A 14,891-nucleotide genomic window follows, 5' to 3' on the forward strand; every position below is an offset into this window, starting at 1 on the left:
CCTTGCTTCTCCTTAACATGGCAGCTTACCATGGTGCTCATCAGAAGGGAAGGCTGTCATGTCCTGGGCTCTTTATCTCAGCCTGGTACTCGGTGACTGCAAGCTGGACTGATGGGATAGGTGTCTTAAACACCCTTTTTGGAACATCCTTTGCTGTTCACAGTGGCCATTGAAACCATCCTTCTCACATTAGGAAGCCAAGGCCCTTCCTGTATAACACCCCCCCCCACTGCCCCTCAACAGTAGCCTATAGGTTGTGGAGTATAGAGGGTAGGTTTATTGTCTGCCTCGTTAACTAATATATCTCAGGGTCTGGTACAGTGCCATGCACACAGTGGACAATAAATTAAATCTTTTTTAATGATGATGGAGTGAAAGAATAAATGAACGACTGATGTATCACTGTTACATCATTTAAAGTCCACTGTAGGAGCAGCTATGATATCAGCTTCCTACACATGAAACACTTATTTCTCAAGGGAAAAATGAAGGGGGGTGGAAACCGGAGGGGGAGACGAACCATGAGAGACTATGGACTCTAAGAAACAAACTGAGGGTTTTGAGGGGAGGGGAGGGGGATGCGTTAGCCTGGTGATGGGTATTAAAGAGGGCACATTCTGCATGGAGCACTGGGTGTTATATGCAAACAATGAATCATGGAACACTACATCAAAAACTAATGATGTAAGGTATGGGGATTAACATAACATAATAAAAAAAAAAGATTTCCCCCCCCCAAAATGTAGAATCTAGGAGAGTATAATGATGGTTACAACTGCCCATAACCCACCCCCTTGCAATGACTGATGTGTGGTAATTTATTGACTATTTACAAACTATTTACAAACTATTTCTTGAGAAGGTGTCAGAACTTTGCTGCTTCTTACAATATTATTCACATACCCTGTTCTGTAGCAGGTAATAAATAATTCACGCTGAATTTGGCAAGAGCAAATGTTTGTCCTTTCCCACTTTCTGTTGGCTTCGGAGGAAATTATTTTCTCAATTGTTTACTGAACAAAAATGCATTTACATTGTTTTCTAAGCCAGCTGTGTGGTCTGGCTTATTTCCCCCATTGCTTCAATGAATAAATTGTGCAAAATCTCCTTGTTCCAGTAACAGGAGATCCTGCTAAGAAAACATTCAGTTAGACTCATACAATAAAGCACACCAATCTGACGTCTGGGTCAGATTTAAGAAATCAATTCTCCCCTGCTTCCAAAGAAGTCATTTTATTCTGGAAGACAAACTATCATGGTACAACCTGGAAAATGAAAATCTTTATTTAGAACCACTCTGGGTTTTCCAATGGGTCAATAGTTGTATTTAATACATGTAAAGATAGGTCAAAAGCAGTTTCAAATAATAATATTTTCTTAGTCAGGGCTAACTAGGCCCCTCCTGATAACAACAAGATAAAAATACCATGCATTTATCCAGAGCATTTTATTTTCAGCACAGATGGTCCTGCAGTTGTAGGCAGCCATAATTCAGGGAAAGGAAGACTGAAAATTATTTGGATTTGGAGTTAGACATCTTAGGATCATTTTCCAGCTGAATGACTTGTTAGTCACCTAACTGAACCCTTTCTGAATGTGTAACATGTGAAAGCTTAAATGAGATTTGCATATGAGAGCCTTCTATATGATCTAAAACATCACATAAACACAACACCTTTTATTCCTATCATTTTTCTTGTATACTTTTTCTTCGTATTGACTTAGGTAGGTAGGTAAAGAGAGTAACACAGTAATTTACTTGAGACATTAGCAGGGAGAGCCTTCTGGTTATGTCTATTTTGGAAGGAGGGAGCTGCAATTGGAAAGGGAGGGAGCTCAGGTGTTTCTGGCCAGTCCTTCAACATTTTTTGAATGCATAGGACTCCATGGCTAGTCTTATTCTAGGTGCTGGGAAGAGGTTGAAGACCAGACTTACCCAGTTTACCACAATTGTGGTGCTGCATAAGGTTCAGGAACTATTAGAAAAAAGTAAATCCTAATTCCTCCCCTCAAGGCCCTCATGCTATATTGGGGGGAGGGGGAGGGGAAAGGCTGATGCACAACTAAATAATTGTTACAGACAGGTCTGACCCATTTACCAGGCTTCTCTTATTTTTCAGATTCTTGGCTGAAATCTCTTTTGCAAAAAATTGAGAATTATTCTAGAGATTTCTCCCAGAACAGAGACAAGTTGCTGCTTGCACCCAGACTGGGGTACTGGGGTGAAGCTGGAAATGCTTAAAATGGCATTACATATATATTATATATATAATATCTCATTCATATATATATATATATATATATATATATATATATATAAATATATTATGTATACGTGTGAGGTTGCCTCCAAAGGCAGACAGGTTTATTGGGGCCACAGTCCAGGCAATCAAAGCTTGAACTTGGCTATACTTCCCAGCTCATCCTTCTTCATAGCATAGGAATTGGAAGAGCCTTTGGCTGCATGATAAGCTCATCTGCTAGATACTCGGCTGTGGTCTTGATGTTCCAGAAGGCGACCCCACCAGCACCTGTACACAGCAGCCAAACAACCTGATTCACACGGCGTAGTGGGGACATGTTGATGGCCTGACCCCTCCCTGTTCAGGATCGCCCAATGCAGGTTGAGTTCTCCCAGAACCACTGTTAATAATGGCATGGACCAGGACCTGCGGGGTTCTCACCAGTGAGCGGATGGATGATCTCAAAGGCATGCTTGGCAGTGTGCATGGTCATGAGCTGCTTGCCATTTTTAAGGTGGTACATCATCACTGTGTTGGTGAAGCGCTCCACAGTGGGGCACTGCGCCTTGTCGAAGGGCTTGGCCACAGAGTGCCCTGCACTGTGGGGCAGGTACTTGGCATACTTCTCCTTCACCACTGTGTAATCCTGCAAGGAAATGTCATTGATCTGCATATCATCTATGCTCCACTTCCCAAAGAGCATGATGTGAGAGGTCTCTGTGACTGCAGGTGCAGCCATCACCCACTTGGTCATCCTGAGGACACAGCCAGGGCATCACAATCAGTCAGTGTGCACCACGCTCTGCCCTGACACAGACAGGAAAAAGAAGTGGCCTGATTTATAATGCAACATGTCAAGCCACTTGATCTGTTTCATTCTTACTATCTGTAGAATGGGCATGATACTCCATGCCTATTTGGTTAGAAAAAGTCCAGAAAGTGACTGGGAAATCATATAACATTGGGACCAAAACCAAAGAATAAAAATAAAATAAAATAAAATAAAATAAAATAAAATAAAATAATAAAATCAGGAGATGAAACAATCATGTTTAAATGGTGTTCCCTGCACAAGAGCTCATCTCGGAAAGAAAAAAAAATCAGCTGATGAGATTAAATCAGCTAGAGATGTGGCATCCCCAGAAACATCAGAAATGTGTGAGAGCTTCGGGCATAATCTGTGTGTGCCAGCATCAAAGCACTGACAACAGGCTTACTACCCTATGGGCTAAAACAGATGCTCTGGTGATCCCACAGCCAGACCACCATCCTCTAATAAATCATTCTCCACTGTAACAAAGTCCTTAAATCCTTAGAAGGGTCTTAGTGTGGATTATAGCAAACATCTCGGTACATCTTTCTCAGCAAGGATGTCGAAGAACCACTGGGGTGAATTTTAAATACGGTCTTACTAACACATCCCTTCCTATAGCTCAGAAAAAGCAGGAGGCACTCAGAATCCTCCCAGAATGTGGAATGTCAAAACCTGGATGTGTTTTCATTATGAGTGCAAAATATATGCAAAGTGGTCACCCATGGAATTCAAAGCCACTACCCAGGGGGACTTCGGGATTCTGAAGCAATTACTCTGAAAATGCTAGACTGCTTTTCAGTCTAAAAAGAGACACGGCTACTGTGTGCCTCCTTACTAGCTACAAAGTGTTGAGATATTAAAAGCAGTTCCCAGTTATTTAAATGGGAATGGGAATGAAGAAGGGGCCTTGACTTTATTACACTGTTTGGCTGTGATATCCCAGAAAACATGGAAATTGAGGTATACCTTCAATGGGTATTGAAGGCTGGGGATGGGTCCAAAACCCTGGACTGAGACCACCAAGGGGCTAAAGGTGGATAAAAAAGGCCCTTCTGCTCAGAACAATCTGCTCCGACTGTAACTTTTTCTAAAAGGAATCATCAAGGGGTGCCTGGGTGGCTCCGTCGGTTGAGCGGCCAACCCTTGATTTTAGCTCAGGTCCTGATCTCAGGGTCGTGAGATCGGGCTCCGAGCTCCATGTGTGTCTGCTTGAGTCTCTCTCTCCCTCTCCCTCTATCTATTCCTCCCTCCTGTGTGCTCTCTTTCTCTCAAATAAATAAATAAATCTTTAAAAAATAAAAATATAAAAGGAGTCATCAAGTCAAATCTGTGACTAGAAATCCTAAAATGGAAATGAAAATACATGTCCACTGCCAGATATTTAAAAGAACATTCATAACAGCTTTATTCATAGTAGCAAAAAGCAAACTAAATGTTCACTAACAGGTGAATGGATACAAAAGTTTGGCATATTTGTTCAGTGGAATACTACTCAGCCACAAAAAGGGATGAACTATTGATAAATATAATAACATCAGTTAATCTCATAAGCCTTATATTTGGGTAATAGAAGCCAGGAAATAAGATTAAGTATTATATTTTTCCATTTATACGAAACTAAATTATGGTGACTGGTATCAGAGCAATAGTTGTGTTGAGGGGGGGCAAGAAATGCCTGGAATGTGGTATTAGGTGAGAACTTTGTAGCATGCTGGAAGCATTCTCTCATTTCTGGTGTGGTATTTGCACAAATGTATATGTTTGTCAAAACTCATCAAAATGTACGTTAAGTCTGCATTTTATTGTATGTAACTTATGCTCCTGTTCATAAAACAGGTAGAAGAAAAAAAAAGCCATTTTCCAAGTTTAAGTACAATTTCCTTATATCACAGCCATCATGAGTTTATGGATTCAATCTGATTTCAAGATTCATCCATATGAGTCTTCTCTTCTCCAAAGCTTTTAATACAATTTCTGTCCTTTACTGTTTTCCCAGGAAGTGGGGTGGAAAGGAAAAGTAGCCTGAATGAGAATGGGCTTTACTAATGGAAGAAAGGGTTTGCCCAACTATTGCTCTTAAAAGACCAGAGAACAATTCCCCCTCTATCAGATACCTAGTTTCAGAACCTGTTTTAATGATAATTGCCCTGTCATGGTTCTCTTAGCAACTAGCAACTAACATCTGAAATAGAATTTGGAGTTTGAGGAGAAAAATCTTGGATTATTCAAGTCATTTTTCCAAAGCAGCCAGTGTCTAGAGGAAGCATCTTCTATTTCAGACAGAATGAAAGTGACGACAACATAGTTTTACAAGAGAGACAAAAACTGGTTTTGCCCCATACTTTTCCACTGCCTTGAGAGTCACTCAGCAAATTTCATCCAGCCTTTGGCCTCTATTGATTCATTATATTCACATAAGGTACAGGGATGAGTACGTAAGTCTGGATATGGACCAACAAAAGTGAATTCTCTGCCACATAGTTTATGATTTCTCAAATCCTGAGAAAGTAAGCAATCTTGTGTCAGTTGGTGTGAAAGTGCAAAGTGGTCTCAAGTAAACACTAGAAGAGCATGGGTGTTCTGATAATAATGATTAATAATAATATTTATGCTCCAGTTTCTAGACTTCGATGAATTCCTTTCTCTGACTTGCAGTCGTAAGATGGTGCTGATGATGCTGATGGTGGTGGTGGTGGTGGTGATGCAGCTGCTTAGGAGCGTGTTGGCTCCCAAGTGGAATGTGGGTAGCAAATTTATTGCTTCCAGTAATTTCACACTAGGAATTTCATCTTGTGGTTGGAATCCCTCCATTCTTTTGCTCACACTGTCTGCGCTATTACACCTAACATCAAGACTCTGTTCTCTGCCTAAATGACACACCCATTCAATTTTATCTCCTCTAGCTCCTGGACATGCCCCTTTCCCACCAGTGAGCCTTTTCTCTGCACCATCACATGATCTATATATGCTTATTCTTATACTAAGAGGGCTCTATCCCACATGAATAAGAAGCCCCTAATTAAAGAGGACCATTTATTATCTTTGTGTATTTTTTTTTCTTTTCCAATGTTAGTTGAGTGCATAGGAAACACAAAGCACTGTTACTTGACAAATGTAAAAACACATACCCATTAATAATGCCAATGCATTAATATATACAATGTAGATAGAGATAATAAAGTTATAGAAAAACTATGGTCACTAACAACTGAATTTGCTAAAATGGCTGTATTATTGGACATTGGTTTTCAAAAGTTCAGAAGACGGCAGTGAAAGTTCTTGTTTTAAGAGCAATCATTGAAAGAATCAACTGACCTTGCTCTTTGTCTCAAGTCAGAAAATAAACAGTGAAAGTATATCTTAGTGGCTTGCAAGTGATTCAGAGCAGGATGCTCAGCTATTAGAAAGCCATCGATTGGGCTGGAGGAAATGAGTTGGCTGCAGCATGAGATATAAGCCAATCCTCAGGATTGTGAGGTCAGGGAAGGGTGCCAAGGTACACCACATTTCTTGGCAGGAAATCAAACTCATTGCTAAAGGCCTGCTCTTATTCTGAATTCAGGTTTTCTAGCCTTTGCAAGACTCTTACTTTGATATTCAATATTTTTTATTCAATTTCTCCATCTTTCAAGATTCTTGATATTGTTATAAATCTTCCTCTTTGATTACTGTCCCCAAACCCACATTTTTAGGTTAAAATTAATTCACTGCTTTTAGGCTGACTATTCTTTTAGACTGACAATCAACTTTGTTCAGAGACTCTATTTTCAGAAATATCTCTCACTCTAGAAAATAAGCAAGTCTGCCAAGAGTATCACTCAGTAAAAAAAAAAATATATATATATATATATATATATGTATATATATATATATTGGTGGTTCAATAATATCAAAGCCATTAGCCACTCTCACCAGACGGCTTCAAATAAGGTGTATTGGGAAGGGTCATGGTTGAATGGGAAACCAGCAGACACAGTTCTATTCTGGGCTTGACTTCCATGTGACCTTGAGCAATTCACTCAATTTTTCTGCAGCTCAGTTTACTCGGGTTTCAAAAAATTGGAATGATAATACCAGGATGTTGTGGAGAGTCATCAGATTAGCAAGACACTTTGGACCCTTGAGACACAAACAACGTAGAAATAGGGGATATTCAAGACTTGGCTCACAGCAATCCATCTTATGTTCTATGTACTGTATTCTCCTTTTTCTTTTCCTCGCTGTTTATCAAGCTCCATGAATTATTCCTTTCAAACACTCTATTCCATTTGAATTGTTGCTCAGTTACAAATGATGGGATACATGTACACTCTAGTGAAATCAGTTCATTTTAATTCAACACAAGAAAGATTGAAGGAGTACTTATAGAAAGTAGGTTATTAGTTGGATGATAATCCATAATCCCCCTAATATTAAAAGAGTCTCCTGGCTTCTCTCTTTTCCCTAACCGTAAAGAATCTAAAGTTGTTTTACTAACCACCTCTTATTTGCCAAGTGGCTTCCGGTTGCTGGGTATTTTGCTAAACACTATGCTTGTCTTATCACATGTAGTCACCACAACTCCATGAGGAGTGTCTTACTGTTAGATATCCTTGTTTTATAGACCAGAAAATGGAATAAAGATTAGCAACTCAAAATAAAATAAAATAAAAATCAAATAAATAAAGATAAATAAAATAAAATAAAGATTAGCAACAGAAAATGGAATAAAGATTAACAACTCAGAATCACTCAAGTTGGCAGGAGCATAACTGTCCTTTGACCTTGGGTCTCTTAGCTTCTAGCCACTAACTGATACTTTCCCCAAACTCGTGATTGTCAAATGTGAGTAAGCTTTTGGATATTTGACATGCTTGTTAAAGATGTAGATTGCTGAGACTCACACACAGGTGGTTCTGATACGATGGCTTATTTATTGCATATTAGAAACACATCCAAGGATTGAGAGCGAGGTGCTCTGCTGTGCATTCAGTGAGGACTGAGGGTCAAAATGAGGACCTTATAGGGAGCCAATAGGAGGCCATCTTGTTGCCAGGTTGAGGTAAGCAGATGGGTGCAGCAAACCTTAGGACAGTTGTTGGGTGGTTAAGCAAGTATGACTAGAGCCACAACCCAACTCTTACTCCCATTAGCTGGTGAATGGCAATGGTAAACAACAATAGGATGGCCATTAGAAGTCAGGATTTCTCATCCTCAGCACTATTGACATTTTGGGTCTGATACTCTTTCTTGAAGGGATTGTTCTGTGCATTGTGGAACATTTACCTGGATCCATGTACGAGAACAGGCTGGCTTATACACCTGGCTTATACACCTCCCCTAACCACCAGTAGCACACCCTCACTAGTTGTAAAAATGAAAACAAAAAACAAAAAAAAAAACCCCTCCAGACTCTGTCAAATGTCCAAGGGACCAATCATCCTTGCTTGAGAACCACTGTCCTATGTTCTATTAGATAACTTAGGACATTGGGGAGGTTCAGCTATGGAAGTCCATTATCTACATAACTCTTCTTACTTGAAAAGGATCTGTAAAGAATTCAGAGTTCATTAAGGCCCACTCTTTGCTCTCAAGTCCTCTATATTCTATTAGAGGAAATACCATATTTAACACATAAAACAAGAAAATAAAATATCAGAGGCTGGAAAAGAGGTTCCAAGGGCTGTGTGGATCCAATGGCTGGTGTCCACCCCAGATTCCTGGAGAAGCCCTGCCTGTAGGGACTGGGGTAGGAAAACAACCCAGCCAAGAAGGGACAGAAGACTAGTCAGAAACAAAGCCTGAGAACCATGATTTGGAATAGCTGCGGCAGCCAAGGGAGGTGTTTTAGGGATAGGGCTCTGCTGAAAGGGCACATGCTCAGAGGGAGGGAGAGGGGTGTGAGCAGCCACGAGCCTGCAGGAGAGACGCGGCCGTTGAAGGACCGGCACTGGAGCGCCCTGAGCTGGGGAGGCAGCAGGCCCATGGCAGGCGGGGAGAGGTGATGGAAGATGAACAAGTGGAGGCAGGAAAGAAAACCACTGAGGGAAAATATGTTAGGAAGGGAATGAAAGTTACAGCCCGAGAGGGAAGCAGAAGAAAAGGAAAATTGAAGCGGACGTATTTGCAGGATGGTTCCAGAACGAGGCAGGCTGCCTTATACAACACAGTGAAGGTGTAAAAGCTGTGTGGCCTAAGTGATGGAAGCACTTTCAAGTTACACGCGACACCAAGTGGGGGGAGGCGAGGGGCAGGACGTGACTGGCCGGAGCTCCAGTTCTGGTGGTTGTGAAGCTCTGAGGGAAAAAGTCACAAGGATGGGTCTGCCTGTCTTGCTGGCACTTCCTTGAGGAATCACAGAAATGAGAGGTCTTTCTCCTAAGGCATTTGTGAGCCAGGTGGCTCTTTAAAGCATTGACCTTTCACAGGCGGCCTGTGGCTCGTGCTGTGCTAGAAAAAACTTTATTAACTGCCTCTCTGGGACAAAACAAGACAAAGCCAAACACAACCCTCAGATTTGTAGTGTTCCCAGAGTTCAGTGGTGTAAATGCTCCCACGTGGCTAATTTTCAGCTACCATCCAGAAGCCGTTGAACAAGGGGATTGGGAAGAGGTGCGTTCAGCGGGCTCTTGCTGGCAAGTGTGACCGGTTTTGAGCCTGTGTTCCTGGCTTCAGCACACCCGTGTGGCCGGTTTCCTTGAAGTCATGCCCTCTGGAATGCCATCTTCCCAGCACCCAGGCCTTGGCTAAACGTTTGGGCAGAAAGAACTTTCGAACTGAGGGCTTTTCAGTACCCGCTTGTCTTCACGGTAATAGTTTCTATCTTTTGTGACTTTGTATCCATAGTTCCACTTAGAATGTATGGGAATGCTACCTGCAGGCAGCAGAAAGCCAACTGGAAGCTGGTAGGACAAATGTGACCCACCACAGAGTTGTAGAACAACAACAGCAAAATAAACTAATAGGGGAAAAGGGGAGGAAAAGAAAAATGGCTCCTGTGGGTAGAATTTAAATCAGGAGCTTTTGCTGTTTGGTTCTTTGGAGACTTTGATTTCATGCATTTGGACGGACAGAGTAGCAGCTACGGTGTCTGTGTCGTGCTCAAGGAGTCTCAGGGTGATAGATGGAGGCACTCCCAGCCCGCAGCAATTTGCAATCCTGACAAGGGCTTAAGAGGGAATGGTTTCTAGCCCCTGAGAAAGGGGCAGAGGAGGGAGGGAGGTCAGGGCGTGTGGCTGAATTCGCTGTCTCCGGCTCTCTCGTGTCCTTCCACTGAACTTACAAAATGAGACTGAGACACACTGTGGAGACTTCCAACTTAAGGAAAATGAACTTGGACAAAACCTTCCCATGTCCTTGTCTCTTGGTTCTTGTTCATTACAGGGATGCCTGGAATAAACTTTCTTGCATTAGTGTTCTCAACTTAGAATCCAAGCGGCCACACATGTCTGGTCCAGTTGCCCACCGAAAACTCTTTTGAGGGTTATTTTCTATGATAACACATTTTCATGTTATCAAAATTTGTAAAAAAAAATTAATAGCAAATGGTAGACGGAAAAAAAAAAAAACCCACAACTATAAGCCAAGAGGTACCTATGTAATTCTGTTTTTCTTTCCAGCCTCTTTTCTTCTATTATCTTTCTACTATGTCATCTTACTCTCAAGGTGTTTAGAACAATGAGCTGTGTTTCTAGTTTATATCCTATTAATAGGTAAATGCCGATGAGAGAAATAAACTTGTTAGCATACCCCTCTTCTTCCCTTTTCTGTCCCCTGTTCTGTAAATTAAAGACAGGAATACAGGCTCGTGCAAAAAGCCAGAATATTTAATTCCTTCATTTGAACTCTATGAAGGTGTGTGGGTTGGAGAGCTCTCTGAGAAATAAGAAGAGAGCTTTTTTTTGTTTGTTTAATAACTGGATGATGTTGAGCTACCTCATTAGGCCTATGCAGGTTTAATGATACTTTGCTGAAGGTGCATTAGAAGGTCCCTGCAGAGGACAAGGAATTGTTTTCCTTAAAGATTTCTTGGGCAACTGTAACCTCTTCTCTGTAATTGCCCCACTTGGCTTTGACGTTCTTTTAACAGCAAAGGACTTTCCTAAACGTGTGAGTGTTTGACCCACCACCTTTTCTCTTGCTCAACCCTCAGTGAACTTTCTTGCTGGGGAGCCTATTGCTACTTCTCACTGGGCTCTGCACTCAGGAGTGGCGGGGGTCATGAGATTTTCACCTGCTTGTCCCTCATAGCACCTGTCCCAGTGGCTAAGAATGGGGACAATCTCTGGCATGTTCAGGATTTGACAGTGTACCTGGTGCTTTCAAAACCGTTGCTCAGTCTATCATCACACCCCTGGGAAGGAAACAGGAGGGGATTTTATTGGGGAGGGGCACAGAGGGGAAACCCAACTATTTGGACCAATATCATGAAGCCAGTTTGGAAGTAAAAGTCAGTCGGCATTTGTCTTAAAGATTTTATTTATTTATTAGTGAGAGAGAGAAAGAATGAACAGGCGGAGGGGCAGAAGGAGAAGCAGACTCCCCGCTGAGCAGGGAGCCCCACGCAGGACTCAATCCCATGACCCTGGGATCATGACCTGAGCTGAAGGCGGACTCTTAACTGACTGAGTCACCCAGGCACCCTGGCATTTGTCTTAAACCATTCTCATCACTGTGCTTTGCTTTCCTCTCCTCTTTTGTTTATCAGAAAGGATCCATTATCTATTTAGACAATACCTTTTCTGGTGGAAGATTTTAGAATTGCCTTTTGTAGCTGTGGCTTAGTAGCACAAATCTGGAATTACTTGCTATGTATCATCTATGTAATTCTGGTGCTCCTCTTATCTATTGATGTTAGGTGATGGGTCAGGTTTGTGACTCAACAGAGCATCCCTGGTGCCACGATGACCAGGTGGCGTAATCCAGTGCTGGTCTTTGCAGACTAACAAAGAGGCAGGTGTCCAAGGACAGTCCCATCCAAAAGCTCAAAAAGGTGACATCATCAGATCAGTCCTTTGGGAACAAATGCCTCTGAATTTAAGGTACAAGTCACATTTCTAGGTTACTCCTCAATCTCCCAGGCCAGCAGCAAGCAAATGTACCGTTATGGTAATAGAACTGTACTGGACTTGAACAGAATTGGATTGGGAAATATATTTTCATGGGCAATGAGATTTATACATTTTCATGAAATAAAACAAATAACTTTCTCCTTTGAACTGAGCTAGAGATATTGCAACTTCTACTCCCATGATCCATCCGTGGATCAGGAAGTCAATATTTTTTTTCTCTAACATTTGACAAGACACACACTGTCTTATCTCTGACAAATCCAGGGAGACTTTGCTGAAAGTTGTGTGTGTCAGGGAGGTGGAGAGAGGTGTTGAGGGATTCTGGTAATAGGAATCATGTTATTATTCCACTGCAAATGAGCCTCAGAGCAATTTTCCTGATGTTCACAATTGGTCAAGAGTAAAGATGGAATTCGAATCCAATTCCTCTGATATCAGGCCTTCTAACTCTGAATCCAATTTTCTGTCCTCTCCAGCCCTGTTGTCTCCTGCATAGAGAGTGTTCAATAAAGGTTTGCTGAACAGGATTGAATGGAATGGCAGGCCAGAGGGAATTTTAGATCTGCCTTCCCAATAAAGACAATTACCTCTCGACCAGATTCTCAGCTTTCTGTTCTGCCTCTGAGTTCATTCGATAAGAGACTTGATTTGGGCTTGTTTTAGCAGATAAGTTCAGTTAATATTTATTTTAGGAAAGTGGGATTAGTGAAGATAGGTGGGGAATGAATTATACATTCTCTGAGCAACTGAAGGTCATTAGGAAAACATGCAGCTACCAGGGATTTCCAAGGGAGACAAGCACAGAGAGGGCTAGAGGCAATTTCCAACTGTTCTGGTTTCTATTTCTTGGAATCACTGGAAGTGGTGAACTGGACGATTGGGCTGTTAATCCAAATAAAAGGGAACTTTTTAAAAGGGACAGTGACACATCTTTAAATATGGAGAAGACAGCTCCTAAGGCTGAGAGACAAGGCAGGCTGTGGACCCTGAGTGTTTTGTGGTGTCAGTAAATAAGTGTAAGGAGCCAAGAAGAGGGGGATGAGGTAGGGAGAACCAACTCAACTAGCAAAACAGGCCCTGGCAAGGGCATCCATTCTAATGCAGAGTCCAAAGACTGTATACAACTCATTTTAAACAATATTAGCACTGGGCATTTCTCTCCAGGGGGACAATCTCCTGTAGAATAAAACTGGAGGTTGAGATTGAGCAATAATAATACCTAATAGGTCATCCTTCATCCTCCTGACCCATACACCAGGCACTGTGCTAAGTACTTTGCATGAATTAGCACATTAAATGTCCATAGCAGCCCTATATGCCAGGGAAAAGCATACAGAATTTACAGACGAGGAGGGGCGCATGGGTGGCTCAGTCCGTTAAGGGAGCTCAGGGTCTGGCTACCTGCTCAGCGGAGAGTCTACCTCTCGCTCTCCCTCTGCCCCTCCATCCCCCCCAGCTTGTGCTCTCTTTCTCAGATAAATAAATAAATAAATAAATAAATAAATAAATAAATAAATAAATAAAATCTTTAATAAAAATGTACAGATGGGGACACAGTTCATGCAGCAGAGAACAAAACTGTAATTTAGAAGGTAAGCAAGTCCCAGCACTGTCACTGACTAGCTAAGTGACCTTCTGCATGTCACTTAACCCCTCTGAGCCTCTGCCCCTTAACTAATATGGACTTAATGAAGGCCAGCTCTGAGGTTTGATGTGAGGAGTAAATAAGACAATGCGTGTAAGATGCCTGGCTCATGCTAGACACACATTTAAATAGTATAATGCTATTTCTATGTATTGTTAAGGATTTCATTCTCCTTAGAGAACCTGTGTCCAGTTTTCTTCATGATGTGATAAGGAATCATCTTCTTCCATGTCTCCTAAGTATTCCACAGAATCTAGATGCTTCACCTTGTTTCTTGGAGGACGCTAAATATCAATGGATTTCTTGAATTTTCAATTCCGTGTTTCCAGGCTCTACGCACCCACCTCCCTTCCTTGCTTTCCCCATAGGATGGTTGATGTGATGGTTGTTTCTGTGTGCCAGCTTGATCGGGCCATATGCTGCCCAGACATGTGATCAAGTATCACTCTGGATGTGATTATGGGGGTGTTTTTGGATGAGAATAACATCTGAATCAGTAACTGAGTGAAGCAAATTGCCCTCCCCAGTGTGGGTGCATTGCAGTTAATCAGGTGAAGTCCTAAATAGAAGGAAAAGACTGACTCTCCTGAGAGTTAGAGGTAACTCTTTTGACTCAACTCCCTTGAGCTGGGACATCAGTTTTTTCCTGCCTTTGGACTTGAACTGAAACATCCGTTTTTAGTTCTTGATCCTGTTGGCCTTTGAACTGGAACTCTGGTTCTCATGAGCCTTCAATCTCCAGCTTGCTGCCTGCAGGGCTTGGGACTTCTCAGCCACCACAGTTGCATGAGCCCATTCCTTATAATATATATCTATATATAACACAAAATACTATATATACCATCATAATTACATATAAATAATTATATTATACAGTTATATATATATTATATATGCTGACATATACTGTATGATGTAATCATATAATAAAACAACATATAATTTATATTATATATTATACTTATTATATGATTGTACTTTATAATAATTATGTTAAAGTATGTAATTGTCATTAATCAAATTGTACATTAATCATTAATCATATATCAATCAATATAAATTAATCATTATATTACTATAGCTACATAATAACTTTTGACTCCTGAAAAACTTAACTACTATTAGTCAGCTGCTGACCA

The 14,891-nt window shown here is 41.3% G+C and overlaps 1 pseudogene; it reads right to left on the bottom strand.

Moving 5' to 3' along the window:
- Positions 1-2,389: 2,389 nt before the first annotated feature.
- LOC113925620 lies at positions 2,390-2,997 on the bottom strand (annotated as a pseudogene).
- Positions 2,998-14,891: the final 11,894 nt, after the last annotated feature.

Source organism: Zalophus californianus, chromosome 2 (assembly GCF_009762305.2).
Source record: "Zalophus californianus isolate mZalCal1 chromosome 2, mZalCal1.pri.v2, whole genome shotgun sequence".
NCBI classification, from domain to species: Eukaryota; Metazoa; Chordata; class Mammalia; order Carnivora; family Otariidae; genus Zalophus; species Zalophus californianus.